We start from the raw sequence: 13,085 nt of genomic DNA on the forward strand, positions 1-13,085 counted from the left end.
CTTGCCGCACATGTAACGCCGAAAGGCGTCATTGCTGCGGCGCTCCCAGGCTACGCTAACGCCGATTGGCGTCATCTCGCGTGAGCCGAGATTTCCTGTGAACGCGTGCACACAGGTGTGCGCGTTCACAGGAAAGGAAGGTGAGCGAGTGGATCTCCAGCCTGCCAGCGGCGATCGTTTTTAACCCCTAACAGGTATATTAGACGCTGTTTTGATAACAGCGTCTAATATACCTGCTACCTGGTCCTCTGGTGGTCCCCTTTGTTTGGATCGACCACCAGAAGACACAGGCAGCTCAGTAATATGTAGCACCAAGCACCAATACACTACACCCCCCCCCTGTCACTTATTAACCCCTTATTAACCCCTGATCACCCCATATAGACTCCCTGATCACCCCCCTGTCATTGATCACCCCCCTGTCATTGATCACCCCCTTGTAAGGCTCCATTCAGACGTCCGTATGATTTTTACGGATCCACTGATATATGGATTGGATCCGCAAAACACATACGGACGTCTGAATGGAGCCTTACAGGGGGATGATCAATGACAGGGGGGTGATCACCCCATATAGAATCCCTGATCACCCCCCTGTCATTGATCACCCCCCTGTCATTGATCACCCCCCTGTCAATGATCACCCTCCTGTAAGGCTCCATTCAGATGTCCGTATGATTTTTACGGATCCACTGATACATGGATCGGATCCGCAAAACACATACGGACGTCTGAATGGAGCCTTACAGGGGGGTGATCAATGACAGGGGTGATCACCCCATATAGACTCCCTGATCACCCCCCTGTCATTGATCACCCCCTGTAAGGCTCCATTCAGATGTCCGTATGATTTTTACGGATCCACTGATACATGGATCGGATCCGCAAAACACATACGGACGTCTGAATGGAGCCTTACAGGGGGGTGATCAATGACGGGGGTGATCACCCCATATAGACTCCCTGATCACCCCCCTGTCATTGATCACCCCCCTGTCATTGATCACCCCCCTGTAAGGCTCCATTCAGACGTCCGTATGATTTTTACGGATCCACTGATACATGGATCGGATCCGCAAAACACATACGGACATCTGAATGGAGCCTTACAGGGGGATGATCACCCCATATAGACTCCCTGATCACCCCCCTGTCATTGATCACCCCCCTGTCATTGATCACCCCCCTGTCATTGATCACCCCCCTGTAAGGCTCCATTCAGATGTCCGTATGTGTTTGCGGATCCGATCCATGTATCCGTGGATCCGTAAAAAACATACGGACGTCTGAATGGAGCCTTACAGGGGGGGGGGGGTGATCAATGACAGGGGGGTGATCACCCCATATAGACTCCCTGATCACCCCCTGTCATTGATCACCCCCCTGTCATTGATCACCCCCCTGTAAGGCTCCATTCAGATGTCCGTATGTGTTTGCGGATCCGATCCATGTATCCGTGGATCCGTAAAAAACATACGGACGTCTGAATGGAGCCTTACAGGGGGGTGATCAATGACAGGGGGGTGATCACCCCATATAGACTCCCTGATCACCCCCCTGTCATTGATCACCCCCCCTGTAAGGCTCCATTCAGACATTTTTTTGGCCCAAGTTAGCGGAAATTTTTTATTTTATTTTTTTCTTACAAAGTCTCATATTCCACTAACTTGTGTCAAAAAATAAAATCTCACATGAAGTCACCATACCCCTCACGGAATCCAAATGCGTAATTTTTTTTAGACATTTATATTCTAGACTTCTTCTCACGCTTTAGGGCCCCTAAAATGCCAGGGCAGTATAAATACCCCACATGTGACCCCATTTCGGAAAGAAGACACCCCAAGGTATTCCGTGAGGGGCATATTGAGTCCATGAAAGATTGAAATTTTTGTCCCAAGTTAGCGGAAAGGGAGACTTTGTGAGAAAAAACCAAAAAAAATCAATTTCCGCTAACTTGTGGCAAAAAAAAAAATTTCTATGAACTCGCCATGCCCCTCATTGAATACCTTGGGGTGTCTTCTTTCCAAAATGGGGTCACATGTGGGGTATTTATACTGCCCTGGCATTTTAGGGGCCCTAAAGCGTGAGAAGAAGTCTGGGATCCAAATGTCTAAAAATGCCCTCCTAAAAGGAATGTGGGCCCCTTTGCGCATCTAGGCTGAAAAAAAGTGTCACACATCTGGTATTGCCGTACTCAGGAGAAGTTGGGGAATGTGTTTTGGGGTGTCATTTTACATATACCCATGCTGGGTGAGAGAAATATCTCGGTCAAATGCCAACTTTGTATAAAAAAATGGGAAAAGTTGTCTTTTGCCGAGATATTTATCTCACCCAGCATGGGTATATGTAAAATGACACCCCAAAACACATTGCCCAACTTCTCCTGAGTACGGCGATACCAGATGTGTGACACTTTTTTGCAGCCTAGGTGGGCAAAGGGGCCCACATTTCAAAGAGCACCTTTCGGATTTCACCGGCCATTTTTTACAGATTTTGATTTCAAACTACTTCTCACGCATTCGGGCCCCTAAAATGCCAGGGCAGTATAACTACCCCACAAGTGACCCCATTTTGGAAAGAAGACACCCCCAGGTATTTCGTGATGGGCATAGTGAGTTCATGGAAGTTTTTTTTTTTTTTCACAAGTTAGTGGAATATGAGACTTTGTAAGAAAAAAAATAAAATAAAAAAATCATCATTTTCCGCTAACTTGTGACAAAAAATAAAAAATTCTAGGAACTCGCCATGCCCCTCATGGAATACCTTGGGGTGTCTTCTTTCCAAAATGGGGTCACTTGTGGGGTAGTTATACTGCCCTGGCATTCTAGGGGCCCAAATGCGTGCGAAGTAGTTTGAAATCAAAATCTGTAAAAAATGGCCGGTGAAATCCTAAAGGTGCTCTTTGGAATGTGGGCCCCTTTGCCCACCTAGGCTGCAAAAAAGTGTCACACATGTGGTATCGCCGTACTCAGAAGAAGTTGGGGAATGTGTTTTGGGGTGTCTTTTTACATATACCCATGCTGGGTGAGATAAATATCTTGGTCAAATGCCAACTTTCTATAAAAAAATGGGAAAAGTTGTCTTTTGCCGAGATATTTCTCTCACCCAGCATGGGAATATGAGACTTTGTAAGGAAAAAAATAAATAAAATAAAAAATCATCATTTTCCGCTAACTTGTGACAAAAAATAAAAAGTTCTATGAACTCACTATGCCCATCAGCGAATACCTTAGGGTGTCTACTTTCCGAAATGGGGTCATTTGTGGGGTTTTTCTACTGTCTGGGCATTGTAGAACCTCAGGAAACATGACAGGTGCTCAGAAAGTCAGAGCTGCTCAAAAAGCGGAAATTCACATTTTTGTACCATAGTTTGTAAACGCTATAGCTTTTACCCAAACCATTTTTTTTTTACCCAAACATTTTTTTTTTATCAAAGACATGTAGAACAATAAATTTAGAGAAAAAATTATATATGGATGTCGTTTTTTTTTGCAAAATTTTACAACTGAAAGTGAAAAATTTCATTTTTTTGCAAAAAAATCGGTAAATTTCGATTAATAACAAAAAAAGTAAAAGTGTCAGCAGCAATGAAATACCACCAAATGAAAGCTCTATTAGTGAGAAGAAAAGGAGGTAAAATTCATTTGGGTGGTAAGTTGCATGACCGAGCAATAAACCGCTAAAGTTGTGGGGTGCCGATTTGTAAAAAAGCGTCACTAGGGGTTATAAACCTGTGGTCCTTAAGTGGTTAAGGAAAGACCATTGTAAGTTGAAAATATTGTATCCTGAAGCCATTGTATATTGAGGGACCACTGTATATAATATTTAATCAGTTATCAGTAGTACAAATTGTCCTTTATGAAATTATAAGTATTGTCAACCTGCTGTCACCACGTGGTCAGCATAAGCACACCGCCAAATACTGTTCATAACGAGTACCGCCCTCTTCTCACATGTGTGCGCCAGTAACCATAAATCCCATTAGCAGATTTGCATCTGGAATATCCCTTGCCCTAAAGACCCCTGCATGTCGGCAAATACAGCAAGGAAACGTACATCTTTCATGTGAGACATAAGAAATTTCTGGTAACGTTGGGGATGACGTGGGAAGGTTCCAGGGCTGCTCGGTTTCAAAGAGTCACTAAAATAAATTCTGACCCCAGAACAATGTTTTCTCTCATGTTAGCAAGTCAGCGATGGACACGTTTGTGTTAGCATGCTGGTGCAAAAGCATGGGAGATGAAGGGTGGGCGCAGAGCGAAGACTTGACGGAGCCAGACAGACAGCTATACGGGATCACTCGTCTGCTCTGCATTTTTCTCTCCTGTGTGAGACCCAGCCTCATCCCTGACACCCAGATTTTAAAACTATTACATTTTTACAAATCATATATTTTTTTTTATCACTACCGTACTTATATATAAAATATTAAAAAAAAAGAAAGAAAAAAGTAATTGCACACAATTCTATATAGGACTATGCGTTGTAACAATAGGGGTTAAGAAGATAACATAAAAGCCAAGCGAAATCTAATTCTTCTCAATTAAAAGGCTATATGGCAAAATTAAATCTATAGGAATGTAAAATATTATGGCAGACGCAGTTTTGTTAAGTTTAAGAGAAGTTAAAGGGGTTCTCTGGGCTTTTAATATTGATGACCTATCCTCAGGATACCTTTTGTTGAGTGCTATCCTCAGGATAGGTCATCAAAACTAGATCGGTGGGGGTTCGACACTCAGCACCCCCGCCGATCAGCTGTATCAAGAGACGGCATGCGCAGTGTGCACGTTCCGTCTCCCGTCTCTCTTCCTGCTCACTGCTGCTATGTCTATGACAAACCAGTAGGAAGGGAGACGGAACGTGCACACTGCGCACGCCGTCTCCTCATACAGCTGATCCGCGAGTGTCCCGCGTGTCGGACCCCCACTGATTATGATATTGATGACCTATCAGTTTTTCAGATTAAGTTTCAGATAGAGAGAAGACATGATATTAAAGACAGCGGACAGACAATCACTGCTGTTTTGTGTTAGTGCAGAGATGATGTCATGAGATGAGGTATATACCGTAAATTCATTGACAAAAAGGGGTTGTTCAATCTCTTTCTGTGTGATGTAATGATGATATATGGAAGTGATTACAATATTAGAGGAAAGGACGAGTTTATTGGGAAAACTGTACAATTGAAAGGAGGCTCTAGGACCCTGTTGGGCACCTCTAGCCTGGATACAAGATGAGATACGGCCTCTAGCTTGGATACAAGATGAGATACGGCCTCTAGCCTGGATACAATATGAGATGCGGCCTCTAGCCCGAATACAAGATTAGATACGGCCTCTAGCCTAGATACAAGATGAGATACGGCCTCTAGCCCGAATACAAGATGAGATACGGCCTCTAGCCTGGATACAAGATGAGATATGGCCTCCGGCCTGGATACAAGATGAGATACGGCCTCTAGCCTGAATACAAGATGAGATACGGCCTCTAGCCTGGATACAAGATGAGATACGGCTTCTAGCCTTGATACAAGATGAGATACGGCCTCCGGCCTGGATACAAGATAAGATACAGCCTCTAGCCTGGATACAAGATGAGATACGGCATCTAGCCTGGATACAAGATGAGATACGGCCTCTAGCCTGGATACAAAATGAGATACGGCCTCTAGCCCGGATACAAGATGAGATACGGTTGAGCATGGAGGAATACAGGTGTAACGCCCAAGAGAGACATTACCACTCTTTCTGCACCCCCACTATCCTTAATAGTGTACCCCATGTATTTATCCTAGGTCCTGCACACTGTGTAAAAGTATTTATGGTTTAGTAACTGATTTACATGTAATGTGTCTGGTTCACCAGCGGGTGGCAGCACTTCTGGTAGAGCTGAGTTCCCTAGAATGGAATCCTTCCTTCCATTCTATTCCCCTCTCTAGAGAGACAGGAGTTAGTTAGTTAGTTAGTTAGAGTACAGTCTAACTTACCCTTCCTATGGGGAAGGCTGTGTGTCAGCCATGCCTGCAAGTTCTATATGGTTGCTTGTCCCCTCCTGGACTTGCATTGCCTATATACAAGCTAAGTGAACTTGAAGCCAGGAAGAAGTTCCTAGGATTAAAGTAAGAGACAGACTACAGACAGCTAAATTCCAGCAGATTAGGAAAAGTTCCTGTTTAATCCAGCTAACATAGCAGAGCTGAGAAAGCTACAGTATAGCAGAGCTGAGATTGTTGCAGATGCATCTGCCTGCCAGAAGTTAAGCCAATACCTGCTGATAACCAAGATAAAGGCTGGAAACTGTTTGAATTACCGTTTATGCCAAGTGAAGCTGGGTTCAACATTACTACAAGTCTGGACTCAATTATTGCTTCAGCATCCAAGTTACTCACCCCTTTTTGCACTGCTTCGCCCGACCACATCTGGGATCCAAGGATATCCAGGTAGGAGCACCGTGGCACGTGTATAAAACACCTTCAGAGAGATTGTAGGCCACTCTACACCATTCTGGCAATCCTACATTTGGGTACAAACACTACCATCTATAAAGGGGACTCCATGTCCTTGTTGTTTAACTGCAACTGGCGTCACGACTACTTGCTCTGTAAGAGGGACATATATCGTAAAAACCACCTAAGGGGCAAAGGATACCCCAGACGTCCAGCCTATGGGTGTTGCACAGGTTCTGTATGGCATCCTGCGTCACATTTGCCCACAGATGTTACAGCTGGACCTGTAGATCCTGCACACTCATAGGCTGCTGAAGCTGGTGTCCCTGCTGGTCCCATAAATGCTCGAATGGTGATAAATCTGGTGATGGGGCAGACAAGAAAGTGTAGTGTGTGGGCAAGTATTATCCTACTGAAAAATACCTGTTGGAAGCCCTGTCATGAGAGGAACCCATGTGGCGGCAGGATGTCCTGCACATATCATCGAGCTGTTAGTGTCCCTTGTATAACTACCAGGGGTGACCGACTGTCGTATGTGATGACTCCCCAGATCATCACACCAGCAGTTGGGCCAGTGTGTCTGCCTCCACAGCAAAGGCAGGAATGAAGAGCTCACCAAGAGGCCTCCATACTGGAACCTGACCATCGTTGGATCACAAACAGGACCTGGATTCATCATTAAAGACAATACAGTTCCAGTCCAAAGCAGGCCAAGTTTCTCATTCACAACAACACTAAAAAGAAAGGCGACAGTGGCAAGACACCAAAGTTACTTCTGCTTATTGCCTTTAAATGATGGTCTAGGCATAGACAGAGGTGTGTAATGAAGAAGGACAATGAAACTGTAGGAGCTGCTTGTGCTTGTGTAACTCCCCACATTACCACTTCTGCACCCTGCTACTATATCTAATGGGCTAATATCATGTCATCTGTGTATTTATTGCAGGTCCTTCACAATGTGCATGTCAGGACTCAAACCCAGGGACTCCTGTGTCCCAGGCGGCAGCTCTTCCAACTGAGCTATTCTGCTTTCTGGACAGCGCCTGTGCTGAATTTATGCCTAGTTTCTGTGCCTCTAGTTTCGGTTCCCGCCTCCCTGGTTTGCTCCACCCTGTTCCATGATTGAACATCCTATTTAAGCCCAGCCTTGCACTTCCTACCTTGTGAGATTATTGTGTTCCTAGCCTGTAATCAAGCTAGTCTTTGCTGCTTGCGGACGTTATCCTGTGCATCGACCACTGGCTTCCTTCTGACTACGGTATTTTCCTTCTCCTGCTTGCTGACGTTTCCTGTGCATTGGCCACTGGCTTCCTTCTGACTACGTTACCCCAGGTAGTTGCTATAAAGACTCCGAACCAGACCCGGACCGTTACAGTGCATTTCCTATTTTGCAACTGTTGTTTTCAAATGTAATGTGCCTGGTTCACCAGTAGGTGGCAGCAAACATGGCAGAGTTACAGGTATATAGAATGGAGCCTTCCATTCTATTCTAACCCCCCCTTCCCCCTGTGGAGGAGTGGGTGAGTCCTACTTCCTGCAGGAAGGGTGGGGACCAGTGAGTTAGTCTAGCTTACCCCCTACTAGGGGAAGGAAGCAGGTGCATGTCCCTGTTGGACGTGCTATGCTCAAGCCAGCGAGAGCACCTTCAGCTCTGCTGGATAACGAGGCCACAGCTTGAAACCTCTGAAGCCAGGAGTAAAGTTCCCTGGACCAGTCTAGAGTTAGACTACAAAGAGAAAGTGCAGCATAAAGAGAAAGCTAAATTATACAGCTACCCTGTCAGCACAGCAGAGTCAGAGAGCAACAGATGTAGCAGAGAGGAGTTTGCCTGCCACTGCTAATGCTAACGCCTGCTGGAACCAAGATAAAGTCTGTGGACTGTTGGAGAAACGTTTATTAAAGTAAAGCTGTTATTGAACTTCATCACAAGGTCTGGACTCAAGTTATTTCTTCAAATCCCTCAATTATTCCCGATATCTTTTCTGCTTTCGGAAGGCAGCACCTGGGGTCCAGCTTATCCATGTAGGAGCACCAGGATACGTGCACAAAACATAAATGCACATTTAGGCCACCCTACACCCCTCTGGCATTCCTACACCTGCGTACCATCTACTACATAACTAAAAGGGGCCCTGTGCCCTTGTTGCTTCACTGCAACTGGCGTCACAAAAAACATATACTTTAAGGGACCCCTTGCCGTGCGCCCGACAACTGCACATGTCGGTGGATCAAATGATTCTCTATACTGGTGATCTGTCTGGGCTGTCCAGAGCCTGTTCACCATATGTGCCCTCACGTAACCACTGCCAACACCTCCTAACAGCTAGGTCAGAACGGCCTAGATGGCAGGCAATTAATCGAAGAAAACAAACCTCCCTCTCAAAGTCTATCAACTGGGCAGAAATGTCTTTCAGTGCATTGTAGAGCCATATCTAGGAGTCACCAAGAGGTATACTACCCAAAAGTAGCCTCTGAGAGCCGTTTTAGAGCAGCAGATGAAGCATGACACAGTTTTCCAATCAGACCACACCTGTAATCCTTTACATATATGCCTGAGACATAAACCGCATGCAGAATTTTGTAGCAATCCAACATTTTTATCTGGGTTCATTATTTATTTAATTGTAAAGAGAAAAGGACCTGCGACTGAACCCTGAGGAACCCCAACAGGAAGAGGAAGAGGAGAAGTAGAGCCAGCAAACCCAACAGAAAGAGTGAAGACAGAGAGATAGAAAGAAAACCAAAAAAGAGCAGAGTCCTTAAAGGGGTTATGCAAGATTTTTTTTTTTTTAAAACAACAAAAGACCCCCCCGCCCCACTTTGCTGGACTTGAAAAGCTTACTTACCTGCTTCCCGGTGCTAGCTGCCCATGCCTTCTTAGCATGAAGCAAGGGGATCTGATCACCGTGCAGCTAGTGATTGGCTGCAGGGGATGTCAAACCGGATGTTTACAGAAAAGGAGCCCAGCAGAGCATCTCAGGGCCGGAGAACAAGGAGCGGCGAGCCAGCGCCAGGAAGCAGGCAAGTAAGATTCCCTATTGAGCCCCCTCCCCCCTATTCTTGCACATCCCCTTTAAGGCCAATAGAGCGGCCTTTGGTATTGTTATTTGTTCTGACCACAATGCTTAAAAAAGTAGAAATATAATTATATGTATTGTATACAAGTATATAAATGCATGTCTGGTACACGAGAACCACTTGCCATATCATCAACTGGCACTAACTCTTCATGTGTAGAGATTATCTGTTGTAGTGGAAGTGACAGCTGCCGACACCCAGAGCAGCATATCCCAAGTAAAACATACAGAGAATGTGGTCCAGTAAAGCTGTCATGACAAATATAGCATATAGCTGTCAGAAAAACAGAATGTTCTATGTGTGTAATATAGATATATATATATGTAATGATGAGCCAATGGTCCTGATGCTCCTTAATTCAGTTGGGGGCCCTTACAAATGTTGCAATGGCGCTTGAAAGCATCAAGTAATTCCCCTATTTATAAAACTGATGCAAGGTCACTTATACATTAGGCTCTGATGCATATGTATTAGGGCCCATTCACACACGTTGAATTTAATAAAGGGGTTGTCCAGATTTAGAAAAACATGGCCACTTTCTTCCAAGAACAGCACCACACCCGTCCACCCACACGTTGTGTGCAGTACTGCATCTCTGCCCCATTGACTGCAGTAGAGCTGAGCTGCAATACCCAACATAACCCATGGACGGGGGGGGGGGCGTTTTTGTTTAAAAGTAACCATGTTTGTCAAATCCTGGACAACTACTTAAAAAGGTTCTTCTGAAAATAAGAAAATGAATATACTTAAACATTACTTTATTATAAATATATTCCCAAATACCTTTCATTAGTTATAATGGCTCGTTTTGTCTATCAGGAGAAATAAAATGGCCTCCGTCCTATTAGTACATACAAAACCTGTCCTAATCACACCAGAGGACAAGTTACTTCACAACACTGAGGTAAAGAGCTGCCTCATCCTCCTCTCTGCTCTGCTTGTCAGGGATTATGACCCTGAATACAGCTGATAAGATCTTTAGTTGAATCTCTGTAGGAATGGAGTCCATGAGGAGACATGAAGTACAGAGAGGACAGACAGGACAGGCTGTGGTAATGTGGGTCTGTGGTAATTGAGACAGCATACAAGTGCTGCTGCTCATTATCCCCACCCTCCTTTCTGTACTTCATGTCTCCTCATGAACTCCATTCCTACAGAGATTCAGCTGAAGATCTTATCATCTGTATTCAGGATCATAATCCCTGACAAGCAGAGCAGAGAGGAGGATGAGGCAGCTCTTTACCTCAGTGCTGTGAAGTAACTTGTCCTCCTGTGTGATTAGGACAGGTTTTGTGTGTACTAATAGGACAGCTGCCATTTTATTTCTCCTGATGATTGTTCCCTACCCAAAACGAGCCATTATAACTAATGAAAGGTATTTGGTAATATATTTATAATAAAGTAATATTTAAGTATTTTAATTTTCTTCATTCCCGGAGAACCCCTATAAATATCTGAATATTACGCATGTAAGTAAGTGGGTTTTATGACTGAGCAGAGGAACTAATCTGCTTTGGATCTGCTGTATAACCACAGAACATCCACTGCAGAAATCTAAGTATCAACCTCAGTTTAGTCTTCTGAACTCCTAAAGGGGTTATCCCATCCCATGATTAATGTAAAAAATGAAAATCATTCATAATGTAGTAGATGACAATCTCTTTCTAACAAAGCTAGAACCAGCCCTGTACCTCACATGGATCCAGAGATCTCCCCATTCATTGCTTTAATTGTTCTGCTACATTTATACAGTATACAAGCTGGCAGCACAGGGGACGTGCACTTTCTCAGGGAGCGTGCCCTTTCTGTGCCGCTGGTGGCAGTTGAAGGATGGAACTGAGCATGTGCTTCCATCTCAGTGTGCAGGACAGAGAAATTTAAAAAACAAAAAACAAACAGCAGGTGGCGCTATACAGATGCATTCTGTGGCTATAATTAATTTTTAATGACATGCAATTTAAAAAATATTCAGATCCAGGTGCCGGTTTGAAAAATGTAGAATATTTTTAGTGGGAAAAATGATCAGCCGAAGTGAATGCTCTTTCTGATCATTGGCCCCTCCGATCTGTAAAATCAAAGGCTCCTTTGTCGACACATCAGATCTTTTATGGCGGCAAATCTTTTGTTAGCAGCGTAAACAGAGGATGTGCTGCCAACAATATGTAAACTGCATGGGGGATGAAGATGAATGATCGTAGTGACGATCGATCATCCCCCCCCACATTCAGTTTGTCAACACGAGTGCAGGCTGACTCGTATATTGTCAATCTAAATTGCAAAAGAACACTTACCATACTCATCTGAAAAATGAGATGTTAGTAGGCTGTAATCTGAGCATCGTGCTTACCCAATCTTCATTATGCTCCCCCCCCATAAATAAAATTTGCACAAACAGCAAAATGAGAGAATTTGAGAATTTTTTATGGCTTAGATTCGCGCCTTTCTAGAGGTCATCATAGACGTTCATCAGCTTACTTGTAAAATGAATTTCCATCCCGAATCTTCTCTGCCCCAGACTTTCACAGTAAATGGGAACTTTTCATCCCATCCATCTTGTCTTCTGTCTTGATCCTTCTGGTAACCAGTGCGTGCGGTTACTGCCAGGCTCCCTGCTGTGAGGTCAAGGAAAGACGAGAAGAGACTCTGTGTCCTGGCACAAGTGATGTCATCAGATGACATTTACAGATACAATACATCAGCTGAGGATCTTTCTCTCCCCGGAGACTGTCCCCAGCTGCTCGCCTTCGGGTTCTAGCAATACCTTAGCTTCAGAAAATAAATGCTTTTATTAGGTGTTCTACAGAGAGCAGAATTCAAGAGATGTAGAAATTGATGATGATTTTTCCATCTGGTTATTGCCGCTTCAGAGGCTGTTTTATTCATTTAAGAAAGACATTGAGCCGAAACACTGCGGTGCGAAGGAGATGAGTATGATTTATTTCAATAGGTACAAGACGTTGTGGGGGACAGGCAATAGATGCCAAAAAGCTGGAATACCATGTAAAGGGGTTAAAGGGGTTCTCTCACTTCAGTAAATGGCATTTATCATGTAGAGAAAGTTAATACAAGGCACTCACTAATGTATTGTGATTGTCCATATTGTCTCCTTTTCCATCGCATTCTAAACTGCTTATTTCCATGGTTACGACCACCCTGTAATCCATCAGCGGTGGCCATGCTTGCACACTATAGGAAAAAGTGTTGGCCTCTCTGGTGGCGGGGACCGTGGCAGCATGTATAGGCCAGTGTTTTTCTATAGTGTGAAAGCACGGCCACCGCTGATGGATTACAGGGGGGTTATAACCATGGAAACGAGACGTATATAATGTGATGGAAAAATGAATCCAGCCAGTAAAGAAGACAATATGGACAATCACAGTACATTAGTAAGTGCCTTGTAGTAACTTTCTCTACATGTGTAATGTCCCAGAGTGCCATTACCAATTCCGCACCCCGCTACTGTCTCCTATAGGCTAATACAATGTCATCTTATGTATTTATTTCAGGTCCTGTACAATGTGCATTTCCTATTTCTTGTAACTGTTCTTGTTCATGTAATTTA

This window comes from Bufo bufo, chromosome 1, assembly GCF_905171765.1.
Source record: "Bufo bufo chromosome 1, aBufBuf1.1, whole genome shotgun sequence".
NCBI lineage: Eukaryota > Metazoa > Chordata > Amphibia > Anura > Bufonidae > Bufo > Bufo bufo.